Below are 24,847 nucleotides of genomic sequence, written 5' to 3'. Positions count from 1 at the left end.
GCTTTCTTTTAAAAAGTACAAAAGAAGCTTAGAAAATTGTTTGAAACGTTTTAAGTATTTAAGACAGTTAAATCAGATTTTTCCATTGTTTTCAAATATGATTCACTACAAAATTATGAAAAAATAATTTTTAATTTTTCCACGCATGCGCAGTTTAAAAAAACTACTTTTAATATTTATATCTTGCGCAATTTCTTTTCTAACTATGAAACAGTATTTTTGTAATTAATTTTAAATCGCTTCAAAAGCTTTGTTTAATTTCGCAGATTTCAAAGTTAAAGCAAAAGAGAAAAAAAAAACATAAGACAGACAAAAAAAAAAAAGAATTTTTTATAAAAACGTTCCTATTTTCTTAAATATATAAGCTAGATTTACTAAATGTTATGCAGTTATTACAAACCAGAACCAAAGTAATATATATATATGCTACAAGTTACTTGCTTGATTTTCTGCTTTAGGGCGTTCAAAAATACTTATTTTCTTTCGTCAAGTATTGCCAGTTTGTCAAATTTCTAAAAGATTTAAAATGTGTTGTTGTTTCTAATCCCCAAGAGGTCCATCCCAATTAGACCAATTCCATAAGTCCAAAAAAGATTTAAAATGTACTTCAAAGTATGAATCACAGTACTGACGTAAAATAAACTTAGTGGTAGACAGCATGGGTTAATTCCCTTGCAGTTAGGCTAATCATGGGAGACTTTCGTGGTTTTCCGCTCCATGTAACTCAAATGCGGGTTAGTTGTCTCCCAAAGTGCTCCACGAAGACAAAATTTTTCCAGGCAAAAATTCTTCCTCGAACACATTGAAATTTGAATACTCTAGCTAGATGAAAAGTGGTCGCAATTTTGTTTGGCAATAAATTTTTTTGGCAATATAATTGTAGTGATATTTATTTATCGCTTTCAGGAAGCTATTTAAAACACGTATTGTATTTTTTTTGCACAAAACTCAAGTTGAGATTTGTGTGTTCTGGCTAGTCGGAAAGTTTGTCTAAATTTCGATTGACGATAAATGCTGCTTTTAGCGATCAGAAAAAATGATAGAAGCTTTGTCATTCCACCAGCAGTTCCTAATGAGCTGTGATGGCTCAAGGGATAGAGCTTTTGCCTTTAAATGATTTGAACCCGGTTCGAATCCCAGGGAGGGCTGGTCGATACAAATTCCGCATCTGGCTTGCACCGACCACAGTGCTGACGTAAAATATCCTCAGAGGTAGACGGATCAAGGGTTAAAGTCCCCTTGCTGTTAGGCTAACCGTGGGAGGTTTTCGTTGTTTTCCTCTCCATGTAACGCAAATGTAGGTTACTTCCATCACAAAGTCAAATTTCTTCCGATACTTGATCCAGGAGTTCCCTTGTCCTCTGGATTGGGCTCAAAATTGCAAGGCTATGGAGCTGAACATTGGTTGACGTAAACTGAAAATTCCAGTCTGCTGTTCAGCGACAATTAGAAAAAAATCAATAAAAAAAATCGCATGAGCACTTCTAAAGTTTCAAAGTAATCATCTAAGTATTTCTTGAAAAATTAAAATAGAAATATCAAAAACTTAAAGTGTCATTTTCCTTACTGTAGGATATTTTGAGTTTGGCTTAATCAAATATTAAATAATCACTGATATCTTATGTTTCAATTGTGAAAACGTTTTGATATTTTTGTAGGAGTTAAAAACCCTTGGCTGCAACTAGCTGTGTGCCTTGACGGAACTTGGTGTAGCGTCCTAAAGAACTCGCCATGGCGCTTTATGTAACTAGCCAGGCCGTCTGATGGAACTTGTCAAGCCATCGGATGGAATTTGTCATACCGTCGGATTGAACTTGTCATGTCACTTGGTAAAACCGAACTTCGGCACCAGATTGAACTTGCTACGAAGTATGCTGGGCACTGCTTGTAAGTACTCGTATTGATTTATTAATTATAATTGTTGCCTTTTTTTACAACGTTTATATAAACTTGCCTTCGTGTATGTCTGTCCGGGTGGAATTTTGTAATCGATTATAAACTAACTTCCCGACTAGCTACAAACTTCAAATTTAGCACACAGTTCAGAATTGGATGACAATGCATGAAAATGAAGAGAAAAAAGACATGCAAAGTAAAATAAAATTTAAATTTAAAAAAAAAATTATTTTCGAGATTGTCTTTTGTTGCTGATTCCATTATTTCAAATTATTATGTGTCAGGTGAAAAGATTTTTGTTGTCGGAGTATTTTTATTGGCTGAAAAATCACGTGGTAGGATCCAGTTTTTCCTCATTCATTTCCAGATTGTTTTGGTTGTCATCAGCATAAAACTATTGAAAGTCGTAAAGGTATTGTTTTTCTATAAAGATTTTTGTATCCCTAATTTAAAATAAAAGTTCTATTACTTTAGTAGTGGTCTTGTAGTAGTCTTGACTAAGAAAAATAATCTAAATAAAAATATATATTTTTAAAAACCACGTTTTTTGTAGTGTAAATAATAATTTTTTAAAAATATTAAATAAAAATTAAAAAAATCATAGTTTAAAGTAAAAAAATTCAAAATAAAAAAATTCAAAATAAAAAGTAATATTTTTAAAAACCACGTTTTAGTAGTGGAGAATAATAATTAAGAAAAAAATTGAAAAATGAAAAACGTGGGGCGCATGAAATACATAACAGTACATATACACATTTTCTTACTCATACACATGCACAGCCACATAGGGGCCGTTCAAAAAGTACGTACATCCCGAAGGGGGGGAAGGGGATTTGCTATTATGTACGGTTTTGTACGATGGGGAGGGGGGGAGGTATTATACAAAGTACGTACTTTATAAACATACACCAAATTTAAATTTGACTTTATCCTACACCCTCCTTAAGTAAATATTTAATTTTATTTAAAACATAATTATTTTAATTTTTATGAAAAAGGGGGGTAGACTAATAAAATGTACGTACTCTAAGGGGGAGTACGTAAGACCTTATGTACGGTAATGTACGAAGGGGGGGGAGGGGTTTAAAATTTCTCCATTTTTGTGTACGTACTTTTTGAACGGCCCCATATACATCCACATACATATGCATATACAAAAGCATATTCCACATCCACATTCAGATACAATTACTGATATACATACACATATTCTCAAGAGCACACATACACACACTAATATAACATTACTGTTATGTATTTCATGCGCCCCACGTTTTTCGTTTTTCAATTTTTTTCTTAATTATTATTCTCCACTACTAAAACGTGGTTTTTAAAAATATTACTTTTTATTTTGAATTTTTTTAATTAAAAATATTGGAAGATAGGTTTTAAATCTAAGTGTAAAAATGGCATTATTATTATATATTGTGATTTTTATTACTTTTTGATGAATGTGAGTAAGAAAATAAACTAAAAAAAATTCATTATAATTAAACAAAATTGTATATTGCCAATTTTTATGCATTACGAACACAAAGAATAAGAATTTTTAATTCATTGCTGAACGCATTTTTTACGTGTACAATCCTAAAAAAAAAAAAAAAAAAAAAAAAAAAAAAAAAAAACGAATTACACTGGATTTTCACGAATTAAGTGTCAATCTTAATGGTTTCTGGGGGTGACCTCAAATATGCTAATTAATTAGTGCTAACTATTAATTTAGTTACGAAAAAGGACACAAAAACGTACTTTCTCTGAATAAATATATATTACATATTTGGAATCCTAACCCTTAAAATAGGGGGCGAAATTTCGAAAAATTTGGATCGTAAATTGGGTCGCAATAAAGATTTATATGTTTGGCGATAGTCCCTGAAAACAGCCAAGTAAAGTCGCCACCGCAAATGAATATTTTAATATAACCCATGATGCAAGAGTGGAATACTTAATTTTACTCGGTTGCTAAGCAACCAATTTTAATGTTTTGTGATGAAATAATGTTCTGTGATTGCTCTGAGAGGTTTAATTACTTATAGTTAATAGAAAATATCTCGACGCTTCTAGGCAATAGAAAATTTTTAAGCTGATTTCTGTCCAAAAAGCAAAGATTTATTTCCCTCTTTATCATCTTTGAAAAGAAAATTTGAATAGATGTATAAATTATTTATGATTTTTTAAGTTTTAGAATTTGAATACATGAACTTTTTATCTGACATTATTTGGGTTTTTTATGTTGTTCTTACTTTATTTATACTAGGATTTCTCACTAATATCAAGTTTACATAAGTTATTATAACTAAATACAAAATTTTAGGGATAATTATTTTTACTGTTTTAATCGAGTCTTCTAGGCAAGAAAGTTTGAAGAAACAAAAAAAGTGCCTGAAAAATAAAATGTAGATTGTGTAGTCATTCTAATGCAGAATCACAAAGTTTTATATAATTTACGATATTTCTTTTTTCTATAACTGAAGGAATTGTTGAATGTTAAGTGGTATTTTAAAAACAGTGAAATATGCTATGTTTAAGAATAACATATTGAAATACTATGGAGAAGGAATTATTTCCAGTGTGGTTGGACTAGTTGAAGAATATTGAGAAATTGAAGATTGTGATGAAAACAGATGAAAATAACACTTGAAAATGAAAACCGGATCATATTAAGCCTTTATTTAATATAGTTGCAGAGCTCGAGATACAAAATATTTTCCATAAGGCTTTGAGTTGTATAAATTTTGCATAGTAATATTAATAAGGACAGGCCATGGAAGACCCCACGACCTGCCAAATTGAAAGCCAAATTAAAAAGTACCGGTTCCCAACGGACACTGAAGCATGGATCCAAAATTGGCGAATTATCAAAATATAATAAACAAAGCCAACCAGCATATCAATATTGGGTTTAAACCTTGGCGATCACGAGTCGACAAGAAATTTACGAGAATTATTACAACCATGCAGCATTTTTGCGGTTAGAATATAGAATGAAAAGTTATAAATAGATTTTTGTTTTAGATTAGGCGGACAAAAGATTAATAAGTCTGCATTAGTAATGAAATAAAAAGTATCAGTTATATTGATCTATGCAAGAAGAAATAAATATTTTATGTTCGTTTTAAAAGATTAAGTCTTTGATTTATTTTAAATGAAATTCTATTAATAAAAAAAGCTTAAGTAATGAAAGATATTTTAAAAGATAGGAAATAAATATGTAATGCCAATTGTGGTATCAATTATATCCCCGCTGGACACAGAAAAAAAATGTGTAATATTTTTTTTATTATTTTTTTTTACTAAAGTAATGGATCTCCCCCATGTTACAAAATAATGTTATGCACTGAAACATAATATATCCATGGAACGTATAATATAATATACACCTATGTATAGTTAAATATCAAAGTAAAACTATTAGAAAAAAATTTATGACATATAGTTATACTTCAAAAATATATTTTCAATACTCATGTTATTAAATCTTATGTTGATGTAAAATTAGCTGAGCATTGTCATCACCTGGACAAGATATTCTAATTTCTCTCGAATTTGAGAAAACTTTATCAGCAACAAACAACATAATTTGCAAAATCATTTCATTTACCAAATATTTTTCTTATTGTCATTAATATTCTTCCACATTGATATACCTATACAATCTAAAATATTTAAACATATAAGTGCAATTTATCATATCATATTCTATATTTCTTATTATAAGTTAATAAAATGTTTATTACTATCAAATAATTATAAGTGTCAATAAAATCCTTTAGTTTATTATTAAACACATACTGAGCATTTAAAAAAATATGAGCTTTTATTTTAGCTCTAAGTAAACAGTTGATCAGACTGTTATTTTACTTACCTAGGTTTAGTCATCCTTTTTTTCTATAAGGGGCAAAATTATCATCTCTTATATTTCAAGAGGTAAAATCATCTCTTTTATTTCAAAGGCAAAATTATCTAAAAATGCTTTTTTTTTTAATTTAACTTTTTCCACCTGCGAAATGTGTTGTAGAAAACATGTGATCAGGATTCTAACCAGAATTTTTGTGTGACACAATGTATTAACAATTATACTATCACAGCTATCTAGTATTAAATTCAAGATAAAGTCATTTTATATATTTTTTTTAACCCTATCAGCATCTGAATTAATGTTATAGCAAGCCCATGATCAGGATTCTAACCTGAATTTTTGCATACATGATACATTGTATTAAGGTTTATACTATCGTGGCAGTATATTATATTCACGAAGATAAAAGTTATTATTTTTTTTTTTTTTACTGCATCTATGAAAATTCACTTCATTTTAATGAAGGAAAATATTATTGTCATATTATATATGAATGCTCAATTATTCTTATTTTGAATTTCATGAATTTATTTTTAGTTCAGTTGGACACTTATTTAATAAAAATTAAAATACTTTAAAATATTCGACAATTGCATTGTTGAAATCAATGGATTTTTTTTCTTTTAAATAAAATTTCTGAATTTATTTATGTTTTGTTAAAACAAAACATTCATGAGTAACTATTTGGATTCACCCTATTGCATTGAATAAAATAGCTTACTTTCTTAAGAGAAAAACTATTTGTGCTCAATATAATAGCTATTGTAAAATTAAAAAAATATATTAGATGAATTTATTTATTACTATGTTCATTTTATTATAAAAATATCTCTGTCACTTAATGAATTTTTGATTACCTGGACCCTAGTAAAGAAAATCACCATAAATCATTCCGCACAGATGCCTCCATGCAAAACAACAGCAACAATGAGACAGTTAATGAAATTTTTAATTAAAGAAAAAAAATATATATAGGTTGAAATCTTTAATTTTCAAATTTTGCAAACACTCATACCAACCTAACTTCTATTCTGGAATATCAGACTAACATGGTTTCATAAGATAGCAAAAGTGTGTAATTGTGTGTTTATTATTTTACTTCTTAAAAAAAATCTGGGTGAAATTATGTTGCACTACTATAAGTACTGATTAAGAATCACTTTGGGATAGCTTAATCCTTATAATACATTTTAATAACATGTTATTCCCTGTTGTGTTTTTGTGTAAATGTCAATATTCCATATTTAAGAATTGTTATCTTATTTGAAATTTGCAACATTTAAAAAAAATAGAGACTTAATTATTGATGTTTATGAGTACTTCAAAGTAACTTAATTAGCTTGTAAGATAAAATATTCAATTTCTTTTACTCAAAATATCTGATCTCAAAATTTTAATTTTGAAGTTAAAGATAACTTTTATAGTTACAATATGGATGCTACGGTTAATCTTACATTTTTGGAGACCACCTGAATACTGTTAAAATATTAAAATGCATAAAATCCTTATCAAAATAATGATTAAGACCCAAATTTAAAACAGTATAATTGATGAAAGAAAAACTTCACTAGTTTCAAAATATATGGAGAGGGAAATAAAAGTTGACATGTTTCAAGAGTTCAAATATAAGCGCCCATTCTCAAGACTCGTCGGGTGTGAATAACTTGTGACTTTAGTTATTGGACTCTCAAAACATGTCTATTTTTATTATCATCAATTAATTTTTATATCAATTAAGTTTTTATCTTTTCGATTCAGTTTCTTGGGATTATTAATTTAGTAACACAGTATATTAAATTACTTCACTCGATATTAAGGCGTTTTATGTAAATAGGCCTTGGTTCTTAGATTAAAAAAATAATAATTGGTCACCAATTTCTAAAAAAATCAATGGCGTATTTTTTATTTATTTTTGAATTTGTTTTGAAATTGTTTAAAAAGCTACTTTTTTATTTATCGAGTCCAAAGTTTATTCTACATATATTTTAGGATAGACTTTAGGGGTATTTCGTACGAGTTTATTTTCACACCCTTATTTTGCTTAAAAGCATTAAATAATTTGTCTAAAATAAATTATTCAAGCTATATGATTTAATGCATTTATAGTAAACTTTCATCGCATATCCTTCACCACTATCATTAAATGAATGGAATAAGCTTAGATAAATAATAATAATTAAAAAATTTACTCGTTTTAATTTTCAGGGAATAATATGTTTTATCCAATCAGACTTTGGAATTTCAACTTTGGAAAAAATGAAATTTATTGAGTAGGTTTCTTGGAGCAATGTTACTCTTATCCTCTTATGACAAAATATATGGGGGAAAAATTGGTTTTCACAGTTTCTGTAAAAAGTATACTAACCTTCTCTCCGCGTATTTGTTATTATTTTTTTTAATCAAAATAAGTTTGGAAATCGCGTATTTCTTATTGCATTTCTTAAAAAAAATCAGATGAGGATTCTAAAATTGGCATGCTTTCAGAATCTTTTTGCAAATTTCAATATTTAATATTCGCTGTTTAACAAAATAAGGCATTTTCCTAATAACAAATTATGCTATAATAATATCTTGGGAATCGTGCTAAAGTTGATAAATAATTTCAACAGAAGTAAATATTTTTCAACATATTTTTTTAAAAGAGCAACTTTCCTAAAATTACCTGCGTAATATATAAGTTTAAACGTCAAAAACAAAATTGCAGTTCAAATTTGTTTGCTTAAAAAACAAAGCAAACAGTAGTGGTTTTCGAAGTTGCACTATTATGTATTTATACTTTTTACAAACCAAACAAATAAGAAACAATAAAGTAAATAATTTGTTTGTTCAATCTTAAAGAAAGGTGTGCACTTCCTTACAACGATCAGTCAGACGTTTTGCACTGACTAATTTTAACATAGAAATTGTTTTTAAAATCTTATCAGCTAACTGGCTACAGTTCTGATATAAAAACACTTAGCAATTACTTACTACGAGTAATAATTTAAAGAAAACCTTTAAGTAGTAATAAAAATTAAACAAAATAGTTTAGTATATTATCAGGGAAAATACAGGGTGTTTATAAAGTCCCGGACCCATTTTGATTATGTTATTAATTTTAATCTATCTTTATTATTGTATGAGTTATTAAAAATCAAAATGGGTCCGGGACTTTATAAACACCCTGTATTTGTGCGGTAGCATATTATCAAGGAAAATATATACGTGGTAGCATAAAGAAAAAGTAAAAGGTATAATGAAAAAGAAATAATTAGTTGGATAGTTCTGCGAATCACACGCGGCTGGGAAATTAAGAACTTAATTTCACAATTAAGATGTTAGTACTACATTAAAGATACTGAGATATTTTAACGCGCTTAAAAATTTTGGCTACATATTCGACAACTTTCTTGTTCGGTATATTTATACCATTGGTAGTGACTTATAAAACATCAGAACTATTTTAGATAATCTATGTTGAAGTCACCAGAAAAAAAAATCAACGATTTATCTTTATTTTTCGAAAAAATAGTATACTTAGTAAATGGTCAGCTGTTTTGCATCAAATAAATTTAAACGGCAGAATGTTTTTAATCTCTTAACAAGATTTTATTCTTAACTAGCAGGCAAGTTTTCTTTGAATCTAAACTTGACAATAATTTAAAAAGGAACTTTAATTTTAATGAAAACCTAAATTAAAGTGTTAAAAAAATTTATTAGTATATCAATGAAAAATTAATATGCGTGGTAAAGAATATGATTTTTTAAAATGTTAAAACTTAATTAAATAGTTGGTAAAACAGTTATGCGAAACATGCAAAGGTGATTAAAAAATTTATTTTAAGACTAAGACGATATATAAGATATTGAAAAATTTTAAGATGCTTAAAAACGTGTACTACGTAATCGTATTAATAATTATAAAATGTATATTGAAGAAATTGAAAAATACTAGTGGGCTGCCTGCCTGCTCGCTAACGCTCGCCAACCCCCGAAAATTGCTACGCAATCTTATATGCTTCGCTCGCTACTAACTTAGGTACATTGCAAATGCACAAAATTCTAAGAATTCAAAACAATCATTCAAATCCATATAAAAACTTCTTTTTTAAAAAAAATTACATCTTTTTAGTAAATACTAAGTCATTAAAATAAATTTGAATTCAAATAAATGACATGTAATTCGTTTAACCTATTAGAAATGTGCTATAGTATAAGTCGTGATATTAATCAAAAATCGTCCAATAAATTCGTAATATATAAATTCGTGAAAAAAAGCGCTTTCGACAAAATACTAAAATAGAGATCTATCGGCAAAGACTACTCACTTCTGCCTAGCTTAATAGTATGAGATTGCCGCAGCTGATGCTCTCTGGTTACTTCAGTTTCCGTTTTTAAAAGCTCTATATGGTGAGCCACCTCAACTAGATTTGGCATGTGACATTTTTAGCGGCAATCATTGGTCGATTCGCCGTGTAAGAGAAATAGTAACGTAAACAAAACAAAGCAAACGTAGCCACCGGTGGAAAAGAAATACAGCCAAAATTTGGGAGGCACGTAGGAGAATTATAGATATTAGATATTATTCCAAATCTATGCATACGTATGTATATTATTGAAACTGTATCAATTATTGAAAAAAGAGGCTAAAAGATGAAATATAATCACATAAAAATATAAGCGCAATCTGATGTATAATCATATTCTATCAGAAGCATGCTTTTATAAAACTAGTCATTCGTTGAATAAAATGTTTTATTCAAATTTCTTTACTAAATTGCGAATAAAATTTTAGACGACTAATAAAGAAACATCGTATTTTAGAATTCAAAAATAAATAAAAAAAGATCAGCAATCGGTTACTAGCGAAAAAAATATGAATGAAATTTTACCCTACCCGCGTGTAAGGCAAGTTCCTCATAAGATAACCACATTTTAGTATTAATCGCCCCATTTAAATATATCTTCATTGTCGCCAAATTAATTTTTTAAAAATAATAAATTTTAATTTTCTCAGCTTCAACTGAATATAAAATAGTTGAATCTTAAGATGTTAAGAAAGTTGAATCTCAATAGAAAAAGATGTAGATTAATATGGCATTACAAAATCCGCACCTCATAATTCAAAAATGTTTTCATCTCCAATTAAATTAAATGATAAAAAATAATAATTATTAAAAAATTTTTTTTATGTGAAATTATCTTTGGGTAAAAGAGTTTTATAAGTGGGTTGAATTTATTTTGAATTGCTTAATTAGTTTTGAAAATATGACTTAAAACACAAAATGTGAAATCAACATTAAGGGGTCCGAACTTTGGATCGCTCTTCTCACCAAACTATGGGGACCATGTTTCCCAGATTGCGGCTAGCCCCTATATTTTGAAGGTTAAAAATCCAAGTACGTTTTTGTGTCTGATTTCGTAACTTAATTAATAGTTACCACTAATATAAATTAGCATATTTGAGGTCACCCCCAGGAACCATTAAGATTGACTTTAGCTCGTGAAAATTCGATCATTAGAACGAAAGTTATTCAGGGTGATTCTTTTTTTTAGGACTGTACTGTGTTTCAATTGAACATTTTCCGCAAACATATTTCGTCTAATTATTATTATTTCTATAATTCTTATGATTATTCCTATAATTATAAGCATATATAAGAATTATAAGTATTATAATTCTTATAATTATCCTTATAATTAATATTGTTTCTTCAAAGAACGTGTGTTGTCTTGATTGTTTCGACATTTTTCTGGGGAAGAACTATCAGTTAGTTAGAAATGAAGTAAAGCTATCAAAATCAAATAGAAGCTACTTATCAAAACATTTAGCTTTTGTCGCTTTTTTTTTTACATAAAAATGCCAATCTGAAATTTTAGGTGTTTACTTGAAATTTTAATTCACAGTTATTCTGATTGAACTAACCACGCAACAGTTTTGCAAAAATGTGCAACTAATCGAATGCAATACGTTGAACACGTATTACATAGTAATTTCTGACCCGATCACCTTAAAAAGCAATAAATTGTTCTTCCTGTCAAATTATCGGCTGTTTAACGACGATTATAAAATAATATAAGAATACGTAATTAAACTTTAGTTTTAAAATATTTTTGCTTTCAGTTTCTTTTTTTTTTGAAGCATGAATTTTAATGTTTGTTCTACATTAATAGTACCAACTGTTACATAAGTTTAAAATTTAGGCAATCTTAGCTATAAGTTTTTTTTATTGAATACTATAAAATTAATATTACGATCTAGCAATTTATTTTATATAACGTAAGTATTGTATTTTCTTTTATTAGATTTTTTCACTTTGTAAGTAAACGTAGAAAAGAAAAAAAAATATGGAAAACAATAAAGAATATGATTCAAACTTTCCTTTAAAATAAATTATAGCCAGGAGTATTTCAATTTTATGAAACAATGATGAAATTACTTTTTCCTTTGAAAGCTGTTAGATTCAAAAGTGCATTCTCAGGTTGATGTGCCATGTTTTGCTATTTTTACTCGTGATTCAGCTCTTTTTTTCATTTTTAAAAAATTCATGGAATTCAGGCAATTTAAATCACGATTTTCTTAACAAAATTTTAATGACAAAAATTTCTAGGTAAAAAAGTAGAAGTTTCTTTTATCACTTATTACTTTTTGCATTCTAATCAATCAAAAATTATAGCTTTGCATAACTGAGATTTTATTTACCTTCCATGTATTTAACTTTACTTAACTCCAAATAGATATATTTGGAATTCTTTTTTTCATTTTAATTTTTTTGCTACGCATTAAGTTGTGGAGTTTATTTTTAAGGTATGGAATCACAGAGATTCCATGAACTGTTTCTTGAGTTGTGAATAAAAGAGAATTTCATCATTTGAATGATGTTTTCGTTTTGTATTGTTTTAATTAAGGATCAGAAACTGTAGCATACAGTTTAATCTGTTTAAAAACTAATTTTTTCAATTAATATCCAAGAGTTATGAAATTTTGTTGTACAGTCCGCAAAAAAAAAAAGATATCACCCTGAATAACTTTCGTTCTAATGATCCGATTTTCACGAACTAAGTGTCAATCTTAATGGTTCCTGGGGGTGACCTCAAATATGCTAATTAATTAGTGCTAACTATTAATTAAGTTACGAAATCAGACACAAAAACGTACTTTCTCTGAATAAACATATATTTTTTTTTACATATTTGGAATCTAGACACTTGAATTAGGGGGGGTAGACAAAATTTTAAAACAATTGGGTCGTAAATTGGGTTGCAATAAAGGTTTATATATTTGGCGATAGTCCAGAAAACCGCCAAAAAAAGTCGCCTGCGCAAATAAATATTTTAAGATAACCCTTGACTGATTCAAAAGAGAAACGCTTAATTTTACTAGGTTGCTAGGCAACCAATTTCTGACTGTAAAAAAATTGAAATAATGTTTTGTGATTGCTCTGAGAGGTTTAATTAATAGTTAATAGAAAACACCTCGAAGTTTCTAGGCAATAGACAATTTTTAAGTTCATTTATGTCCAAAAAGCAAAAAAAATAAATAAATAAATAAAATAAAAAATTATTTTAATCTCTTTTGAAAAGAAAATTTGAATCGATTTATAAGTTTTCAGAATTTAAATACATGAACTTTTTATCTGATATTATTTAGATTATGCTATTTTTGCTATGTTTATTCGAGGATTTCATACTAAAATCAAATTAACATAACTTATAATAGCTATATACAAAATTTTAGGGATAATGATTTTTACAGCTTTAATCGAGTCTTCTAGGCATGAAAGTTTGAAGAAAAAAAAAGTGCATGAAAAATAAAATGTAGATTGTATAATAATTCTAATGCACATTCACAAGGTTTTCTGTAATTTACGATTTCTTTTTTCTATAACTCAATGAATTGCTGAATGTTTAGTGGCATTTTAAAAACATTGAAATATGTTATGTTTAAGAATAAGATATTGAAATAATATGTTGCATATTGTATGATTCGTTGTTTAAAAAATTGCTTCATTTTGCTAGATATTAACGTTACATGGTTTCCTTTGGATAAAGATGATTAGCAAATAGCATCCACATGTTTCGATACATTCTGAAACTTACGTTCGCGAATTCACCATAAAATGTCGCACAGCATATTCTTCAATTACGATAAGCTACATTTACCACCAAATACTGCTACTATGATTATTTTTGTTATATATATATCAGATATATATATATATCTCAGATATCAGATATATATATATAGCTCGTAAGGCCCTTAAGATACTGAAATGGGGGCACGAAAACTTAAAAGATTTTTTTTTCCTAATGCCCGCCTGTGTTAACATCAGTCAATTCAGGCATCTACAGGGCGACAGATATCTGTGTGGCCTAAGGATTCCTAACGAGCATCAAACATTCTCAAAATTAAGTGTTCATTCACTGGAAAATTTAGTGTTTATTCAATTTAAGAACTGTTCCTTCACTTGGTTATCTTACTACTTATTATTTAAACCACCAAAAGCTTAAAACAATATTATGTAAGTTATCTAAATTTTTTTTACATAATTTGCATTTAATAACAAATATGTCGACATGCATTTAATAACAAATACGTCATTTAGCTAAAATTACAAATTTTGAAATTTTTATGATTTTTTTTTTAAAGACAAGCTAAGCTTAAGTATTCCTTCACTGGTTAGTTTACCCTATAAGATTTTGAGAAATTTGCGATGTTGTGAGAGATGCTTAAAAATGTTGACTGCGTATTTTTATTAATATTTATAAAATATATATTCAAGAAATTGATGAATATTTTATTCCAAATTTATTCATTCGTATGTATATTATTGAAATTTTATCAGTTATTGAGAAAAAAAAATAAAAAATAATCACATTAAAGAAGCACAATCTGTTGTATAATCATATTCTATCAGAAGCATGCTTTTATAAAACTCCACATTCTCTGAATAAAATGTATTTTATTCAATAAAATGTTTTATTCAAATTTCTTTACTAAATTGCAAATAGAATTTTAGACGACTAAAGAAGAAACATCGTATTTTATAGCTTAAAAAAATAAAAATGAAAAGATAAGCAAACGATTATTAGCGAAAAAAATATGAATGAAATTTTATGCTAAGCGCGCGAAGTCAAGTTCCTCGCAAGTTTATCACATTTTAATATTAATCGCTCCATTTAATCATTTCTTCATTGTCGCCAAATTATTTTTTTAAAAATAATTAATTTTAATTTTTCTCAGCTTCTAATAAATAAAAACAGTTGAAACTTTAGATTTTTCAATCGAAAAATATGTAGATTAATATGGTATAAAAAAATTCATACCTTATAATTCAAAAATTTTTCATCCTTAATTTAATTAAATAATAAAAAATAATTAACAATTATTAAAAATTATTTTTTTCGTGAAATTATCTTTGGGTAAATGAGTTTTATGACTGGGTGAAATTTTCTTCGAATTGCTTTATTAGTTTTTAAAATATGACTAAAAACGTAAAAAGTGAAATTAACATTAAGGGGTACGAACTTTGGATCGCTCTCCTGACCAAACTATGGGAACCATATTTCCCAGATTGCGGCTACCCCCTATATTTTGAAGGTTAAGAATCCAAATATGTAAGAAAAAATATATGTTTATTCAGAGAAAGTACGTTTTTGTGTCTGATTTCGTAACTTAATTAATAGTTAGCACTAATTAATTAGCATATTTGAGGTCACCCCCAGGAACCATTAAGATTAACACTTAGTTCGTGAAAATCCGATCATTAGAACGAAAGTTATTCAGGGTGATATCTTTTTTTTTTTGCCGACTGTACTCAAGTAATCTACGATATTTTTTTTACTCTTTAAACAATTCGGAAAACAATAAATGAAAAAAGATTTCACAGAAAGAAGAAATAAAATTAGCAAAGAAAAAAGTTTTTTTATAAGTTATATTTTGAGTTGGGTTAGAATCCAAGCTTAGCTTGAAATTAAAGATGTCAAAATTTATATGCACTTTAAAAAAATTGTTTTCTCCTATACAATCTTATCTTTATGTTCATGAGAAATACATGTCATTTATTCTATATAGTTCTTATACGTTTGCGTTGACTTTAAAAAATACTTTATACTTATAAAAGAAAGGTATGCTGATTAGACAACTGTTTAACTTAAAGTATTGTTTGCTACATGCATTTGGCATACACGCTTTTGTATGTATTTGGCTGGAATCCTGAAAACTTTCAAACCTATCTTTGACGAACTAGAGGACTAAAATTTTAGCTGGAACTGTTTTATAACAGTCGTTGAACAAGAATGATTTTATAACTGTTTCCGGATTACAGGGATGTAGCAGATTATGTCTATTTATGTTTTTACGAATATAACGACAGCCCAGAGTGGGTCAACGCCTATACTTGAGGATTTTGCCCGGGCAACTTTTTCTTTGACTCTGGACTGCCAATCACTCTAAAATATGATTCCACAGAATCAAGCCACCGTTGTTTTAGGTCTTCTTCTTCTTATATATTTCCATATATGTAGTTTATTTAGAAACCCTTCGCCCTTTAAATGACTTGTATATTCCCTTATATTTTGAGTCAGTTTTATCACGGATTAAGTAATCACTGATATCTTACGTTTCAATTGTAACGATGCTTTATTTTTATATTTATTTATTATTATTTTTTTAGAAATTAACGCCTTTGTTGGAACTCGGTGTGGGGCCTGATGGAACTAGCAGGGGCTCCTCTCAAAAGGGGCCATTGAACCCTGATTGAACTATCAATGATATCTGGGATTAGTTCACTGGGCACTGTAAGTACTCGTATTGATTTATTAATCGTTATTGTGGTCTTTTTTTAATTTTATTTTTATTTGATCTCATTTTTTATATTTTGTTTTGTCTCACCCAATTTTTGGGTTAACGACTTCTAATGTTTAACTCCGCAGACTTGTAATTTTGTTCCCAATACGGAAGACAAGAGAACTCCTGGATCAAATATTGGGAGAAATTTTCCTTTGTGGAGGAGTTTCTGATAGAACTAAGTCGCATTTGCCTTTCAAGGAGTGGAAGACTACGAAAAACTCCAACGGTAGGCCTGACGGCAAGGGGACTCTAACCCATGATCCGTCTACCACTGAGGATATTTTACATCAGCTCTGTGATAGGTGTGGTCGCTCTATCCCCTGAACCATCACTGCTCGGTCTTTTCTAATTAAAAATATTCCTATATAGATTTTTTAATCTAAGTCTAAATATTATAATTTTTTTTACCCTATTTGTCAAATTTGCCTTTTTTTCAGCCCATTTTTTCTAAAAAAAGTAATATTTCAAAATAAAAGTTAAAAAATGAAAAGTATCTTGCGTTTTAAGAATGTTCCAGTACTATATTTTTTTTCTCTCTCTAACTTTATAACCCTTAATTACTATTACTAACTCGCTTAATCTTGTGTTTTTTAGTCCCGCAGTGGACTGATTGTAAAGACACGGTTTGCAATAGAACACCGAAGTCAACCCTTACTGGTCGTGGGTGGGTGACCATTTTGATCAACCAGCGTAGGGACCGAGAGTGCACGATATCGGTTCTCGTTAAGCTGTTCTACCATAAAATGCTCGACTTCACGCGCAGGTCATCGGGCTACCAAAGCGAAGGAGCCATCCCCTCTGCAGAAGTTTCAAATTAGGATAGCAAATCTTAGGATCCTCTTCAGGGATGTTTCCCAGACCGTTATCTGTTGCCCATTGTGCAGAGCTCTAATGTGAAGTAAATAAAATACCTTGTGTTTTTCAATACTTTTTTCTCATAAACTTTAATTTCATGTTAGTTTAAAAGAATTAAAAAAAACATTCGTTTTTATTTATATAAGTGGAAAATAGCTTTCCTTTGAGCTATCCCAGCTAAAAATAAACTGCAGTTTTTCTACAGAACTAAAGTAATTTTGTAGTTTTTTTAGAGTTAACTCCAGATTTTCTGTAGTACAATCTTAGCTCTAAAAACACTACAGTTATTTTGCAGCTAATGGGAAGTAATTTATCAGTAATTTATTTCGAAAAAACTTTTAGCTATTGTCCACAAAATTACTGTAGTTTAAGTGAGGTAGGTCACTTTAAAATCATAAACTTACGAAAAACTGAAACTTTAAATCCGTGGTTATTCTGCGGTAAATTTGAAGTAATTATGCAGTCATTGTTTCAGAAGTATACTTCTGAATCTGCAAAAAAACTGCAGTTACTTTGTATTGATGTAAAATTGAAAGAGTTTGATATCTTCAATTTTGCTTTCCTGGTTGGTATATCAACTTTTTATAATGCATATGTCTTTTTTTTCCCCTTTCTTTTTTTTTTTGATTATCTATTAATTTCTTATAATTAGGTAAAAATTCTAAACATGCATATTGATAACGGAAATAACGAACACTGTCTATATTCAAACAAGTTGAAATTCATAAAATACATACTTGATTTAATTGTAATTATTTATAATTTAGAAGTGTCAAAAACTTTTATGTAAGATTTTGACACAATTTAATTGGTTTAAAATATGCCTAAAATTAAGTATTTAAATATTTCTGTATTTTAGTAATTTTATCACTAATTTTATTTTTATTAATTTTTATTATTTGTTTCTTATTGACTTAAGAACACTATGTTTGCGCAAAGTTTATGGTAAAAACAATATTAAAGTAAAGGCAAGTAGTTAATGTTAATTAGATATTTTTTTTGTCTCGAATTCATACAAAGCTAGGATTATTGCTAAACAAAAATTATGCATATTTTGTCGAATCAAAACAATACTTCAATTTGGATTTTAAACAAATTTATATCAAAAGAGTTTACAGAATTGAATTTGAAAATGGATATTTAATCCAGATTTTTTAGCTTCTAACCAAAAGTTTATTAATTTGACCCTTAAAACAATATACCTTTTTTATTGCTTGAAAATAAAGCTTTATAAATTGAAAAAAAAAATAGTGCGTGCAGTCCCTCCGCGCGGAAGAAGTGAAACTTCGTAATGTGGAAATGAAAATAGGAAGGGGTGGAAATTAATTTTTAGTGAAATCATATTGTTTCTTTTAGACAAACTTTATTAACATTGCTTACAATTCACAATTGATCGCATCTTTTAATTATCATTTTCGAGTGAAGAAATATCCAAATCTATAACATTTACAATAGGATTATGATAACTAAAGTAAGATACGAAATGTTTGAGTTCTATTTTTTCAATATTTCTTGCAAAAACTGCATCAATGGTAGTTCCCCCTTTGGTTGTTGGATCATTCCTACCACTTATCATTTCCAATCCAAATTTGTCTTTAAGGAAAGTTAATAATGTTTCAGCTTCAGGTAACGAGAAATTCACATTAAAATCTCCTGCAAGGACCACAGGCCGCTTACAATAATAAATTTCTTCACCGTCTGCCAGAGCTTGTGAACCTGCAGTGGATAGTGGCAATAAAGATTTTGCAATAAATAATTTAATATCCCTCATGGCTGCATTTGGTGAAATATAAATGACAATTAGAATCAATTTCTTCGGATTATTTTCGCTGTGGTTGACTATGCACTCTATAGCACATATGTCTCCAATTCTTTTTGACGTTGAAATTGTCACATGAGGGTTACCTGAGTAAGGAGCTTTTATATCTAAATGTGGAGTCACAATATGACATCTATTTTTCTGATTGTGATAGATAGCAACCCCTGCATTCCGAATTTCGTTACGTTGAAATCTTACAATGAAATCAAAATTTGGTATGAGAACAGGAGGTTCATTATCGCCCATAAACGTTTCTGATAACACTAAAATGTTCGATTTTTCAAAAACTCTATCCGTCAAATCATTGGCCTTGTGCACGAACACTTTGACAATTGACTACGATTGATAAGTTTCTTTTCCAGTTGATAAATTTACATAGTTCTTCATCCAAGGTGGAAAGTGGATTTTGACGCAATTTCATCATCTCATTCCGCTAAGCGACCCACGAGCGGTCGTTACTCCCGTTCCCATGGTAAAATTTCTTATGTTTGTTGACTGGGATGATACACAAGCCCTCAATTGAAACCGCTCTCGACATGGCCAACGTAAACCAGCTGTTGGGATTGAATTTTTTTCATAATAATAAACAACCTCATTGAAAGTTCCCCCTTGCGACTTATGAATCGTCAATCCACAGGCTGGTGGAAAATGATTTCTCTTAGCTGAGATACTTCTTTGTCTTTGCAAGATAGATTGTAGCATTTCGTCGACCGATCGGGACAGCTAAAAGATTGAGATTATTAGCGATTGTTATTGAGATTATTATTTCTACGATGTTACTGAGCCTGCGACGTTAATTGTAGAAGAATCAGCAGCCGTAGAAGGATCACTAGTTCTATTCAACGACTCTTTTTCCTGTTCCTCTCGCTTCCGTGCTCTGTAATCCCGGTAATATTGTGCATTTTTCCCTCGTGGACCTCTTGAACCAGTGGAAGTGCTTGTGGTTGCCTCATCGTCTCACCCTGGAAAATGTATTTGCATTAATAATGTATGTGAATGCATCATAATTTAATTTCAAAAGAGAAAGCCTAACAATCAATTGATATTCACAAGTGACGTACCTTGACACAACCTTAAATCCGTCGCATTGTCCGTGGGATTGTTTTCACTCATTTTTTACAATTGTTATCCACTAAATTTGAAAATAAAAAATACTACCCTATTAAATTATATGTGTATCAAATCAAACTAAAAAAAAACAAGTAAATGAAATAATGAATATTATAAATTAAAATAGAACAATAAAATAGAACAACAAGTACGTATTTCAGCTAATTTCACGACGCTCACACTGTTTACTTCGCTGCATAGCAAGAATACCACGCGCATGTGATCTACCGACTCACTCTCTTTCTCTCTCCTACTTTCTACCTTTCTTTCTCTCTCTCTCTCTCTCTCTTGTGTTGGAATATCGGACGCTACTCGTTGCTAACTCTCGCGCTGACCTGTAACAGGTATACTACGCGCATGCGTTTGAGTGCCACGCATTCACTCTGTCTCTGTCTCTTTCTATTCCCCCTCCCCAGGAGCGTTGAACGTTAAACGCAACAGTGCTTTCATACCCCCTCCATGGTAGCGTTAAACGCTTAACGCAACCTTGTTGGAAGTCGCATTAGAAGTTTCACTTCAACAAATAATTTTGTTTGAAAAAGAAATAGCTCACAGTATTTTCAATTGAACCTAAATGAGCATAAGATTTATAAAACTGTCTATTTCAAAAATTCGTTTAGAACTCCTTGCTTTTAAAAATTAAACTTAAAAGAAAATTAACAAAACTTAGGGGGGGGGGAACAAATCTACACTGTTAGGAATTTTTCATGAAAAACACTCTTAAGTAATAATTCATTTAATTGTTATTCTACCGAATACAATCAAAGCAATTAAATAACCATAAAATGACGCTATTCAAACTGTTATCCTTGAGAGAATTTATTAACTGTGTTTTATGGTTTAACAAACAGAAACTTTATCCTTGGCAACAAGACCTAGCTCATGAAATTATTTAGTTCGTTGCAGCCGTGTTGACACAGGGCTATAGCCGAGAGGGCTAATCGGTCAACTTCACGCCAGGCGTGATGGGAGTTCGAACAACACCTCCTAGAAGAAGGAAGGCCTCAGTACGGATGAATTTAGCAGTCCGACCACACGAATTTAACTGCGCAGTAGATGAAAAATAAGAAAGATGTCATTTCGTTAAGGGTACTAGGCTGCGCAGTGGTTGAAAATACGAAATATGTTATTACGTTTGGACTACTAAAGGATATTTATGGTAACCCGTGTTGAGGCCTGCTCTTATCTAGGAGGTGTTGGTTCGAATCCCAGGCTATAATGTATCGACATATTCACAACGAAAAATTTCGCAAGTACTATACTCCCTAATTAGAGAATAAAATAGAGAATAGATAAAATTTAAAAAAATTTTTTTTTTATCAAAAACTTTTTTTCAAAGGGAATTTTTTTAACAGAAACATTTTCTAACAAAAAAAATTTTTTAACGAAAATTTTTCGATCACTCACGATAGATGGCAGGCATTTTGTAAACTTACAGTAAAAATTTTAAAGTTGGTACAACTACAAAATTACTGCAGTTTACAAACTGCAGTAATTTTGCAGTGTTTTACGATTTCAAAAATTCTGTAGCGGAGTTGGCCGAATCACCACAGTCTTCAAACTGCATTTTTTTTTGTAGATTTTCTGGAGTTTATTTTTAGCTGGGATATCCTGTAAAATATTGGCTCAATAGAAAATTATACGATTTTTATATTGTTTTGCATAAATGTTTTAATACCCGGCTGAGTAACCGGAACTTACGAGATGATAAATCCGAATTTGCCTGGTTACCCGGAATCGCATGGGTAGCAGATAAAATCTTTGCCGATTACCTGGGAGGGTGGAAGATTCAATGTAACAGGTAATCCAGACCCATCAAAATTTTAGTGACCATCAGTACATCTCTAGAAAAAAGTAGCATTAACTTTTACAAGTTTGTCCTTTTTGTTGATAACTTCAATTTTTCACAAGTTTATTGTTCACAATTTTCAAGCTTAATTATCCGAATTATTTTATAATGTGTGTTCAAATCCTCCAAATTTAATTAAAATCGTGGGGGGGGGGGGACTAAAAGTGATCGTTATGACGCGGAATTTTTCTGTTTATTGTTTGCGATTTATTCTATTGTATTTCAAAAAATTACGAAAGGCTTTTCTGAATTCCTTTTTCAACGGTTTAGATATTTAAGTTCAGGACAGAAAATTTTATTTAATCCCTAGTTTTAAATATCCCAAATGGAAACCCTACTTTATAAAAATGGATTTCGTTATTTTTTTCTGCAAAGTTAATATTTTTGTTGTTATATTTGATTTTTTGTCTTTCAGACAAGAACGGCAAGACTGGCTGTAAGACGTTGCGGACAGGGCCGGAAATGGATAAGTACATTTTCAAACTATAATTTAAAAATTATTTTATGATTGATTCCCGTCATGTCCGTATCATGTCGAAATGATTGCAGCTCATGTGTCCACTCAACCCTGCCTAATCTGATCAATATGTCTTGATCCATGTATTCGATCATCTTGGTTGCTCCCATTTTGCCAAACAGGCATCATCAAGACCATGATCACATATATCTCCCTTTTACGACCTACGGTATTTTTATATATATATATAATGTTATGCCTTTAAAGGCTAGATGATTTAAGAGACTTAGGCGGCTACAGATAAAAAGGCATTTTATTATGTGATATTGAGTATTGAAAACAGTGTTCGTTGGCTATGTACAAGGATGTTTCCCCATTGCAGGGACTGTATGCAGTTGGCCCAGATTTATTTAGCCATAGAAATATGAAGAAAAAAAACACGCATTTTTGCCTGTCCCTAGCTTTTAAAGTGAGGTTCTGAAAGGGAGTGGTTGCAAGAATCGACTTATCTTCATGCAACGTCATTCAATTGATAAAATTTAGTGATTTTGATTCGCTAAAAGGATATCGCCACTCTGACGGTGGGAAATTTTTGGGACTATCTAAATGCGTACTTTATCTACGAATTATTGCCCATTAACTTCAGAAAAAAATCTTCTATCTTGCCTTATCTGGTCCATCTTGACTTTTTATGGCTCTTTGTGAGAGACCGACTTCTACATCGTAAACTTGATAAGAAACATATGTTTTAAGCTTATCAGTTAATATAGAAAGACTCGCATGAGACTCGCATGATATATATATATATATATATATATATATATATATATATATATATATATATATATATATATATATATATATATATATATCGGGTTGAGTAAAAAGTTTTCCGCCACGGGGAAATACTTCCGTGCCATCAGCAGCCATTAACCTTTTCTGAAACGGGCTTTTACATTTTAAAGCTGAAAGTTGAAACTACACAACTGTGTAATTTGTTTGTCAAAACTTTATCATCTTGTGCACCAAAAAAGTGTTTAAAATGGAGCTATCACGTAAGCAGATCAGAACGATTATGTACTATGAGTTTCGAAATAAACACAGTGTTACTGAATGCCACAAGAAAATCTGTGAAAGTTTAGGTTTCAATACTGTTTCTTATAATACGGTAGAAGTTTGGTTTCGAAAGTTTAATAGTGGGAATTTCAACATTGAAGATGAACCACGTTCTGGCCGCCCTATTGAGGTTGATAGTGACTAGGACTGGGCGATATAAGAAATTTTATATCGTGATGCATCGTCAGTTTTGCATAGCGATGTATCGCAATATAGTATTTTTGAAATTCATTTACTTGTAAGGAGCAGAAAATCTGATTTCTATCAAAACTTCATACTCTGATTGATTTAAATCAATTTATGAATTTGATTGTATGTTTTGCTTAAGGAAGATATTAATTTTATATTTTCTAAAAATGATTGCGCAAATAACGAAAGATTTCTTAGTTTAAAGATAAATGATAAAAAAATAAATAAAATTGAAATTTATCAATATATTTACCTAACAATATGGAAAGAAAATTTAAAAAATAAGTTTGATAAAAATTATTTGTATGCTTAAAACAAAGTGCTAAATAAATTAATCAACAACAACAACAAAAACACTTTTAAAACAACACTATTTTTTATCATTATTATTTCACATAAATAATAAAGTTAAATTGAATAATTACCGAATTCTGAACGAAAAAACAAAGTAAGGTTTAATTTCTTAAAAATAAAAACAAAAGAATTATGATATTCGATAATATATTCAACTGACAATATTGAAAGAAAATTAAAAAACACGATTATACTCTTTAATAAAACGAAGTGCCTAATGATTTTAAAAAAAGAAGTCGCAATCGCAAACCAGGGTTGTGTTTTTGCCGTCAAAAACTGGTTTTTGACATGATAGTGGTAAAATCCGTGTTTTTACCGGTAAAAACCGTCAAAAACCTACTGTTTTCTTTAATTTATGGCATATAGCGGACAATATATTATTTTCACTTAATTGCCTTTATAAATGAATGTTGTAAATGATTGCTATTGATTTTGCACCTATATACATGTATTCTTATAGAAAGATATACATTCATACAGAAATATTGTAAAATACTTATTGAAAATAGTGA

At 29.5% G+C, this 24,847-nt stretch overlaps 1 long non-coding RNA gene across 1 annotated transcript; it reads left to right on the top strand.

The window, feature by feature from the left end:
* The first annotated feature begins 1,665 nt into the window (after nt 1-1,665).
* Nucleotides 1,666-23,456, top strand: LOC147816961 (uncharacterized). The gene is made up of 3 exons (XR_015429628.1): nt 1,666-1,887; nt 16,411-16,534; nt 22,635-23,456. It is a non-coding gene; the product is annotated as an uncharacterized LOC147816961 (long non-coding RNA).
* Nucleotides 23,457-24,847: the final 1,391 nt, after the last annotated feature.

This window comes from Parasteatoda tepidariorum, chromosome 1, assembly GCF_982258835.1.
Source record: "Parasteatoda tepidariorum strain Cologne lab strain chromosome 1, Ptep-v5.0, whole genome shotgun sequence".
NCBI classification, from domain to species: domain Eukaryota; kingdom Metazoa; phylum Arthropoda; class Arachnida; order Araneae; family Theridiidae; genus Parasteatoda; species Parasteatoda tepidariorum.
The sequence above is the reverse complement of the archived record's forward strand: the minus strand, read 5'-3'. Positions and strand labels throughout refer to the sequence as shown.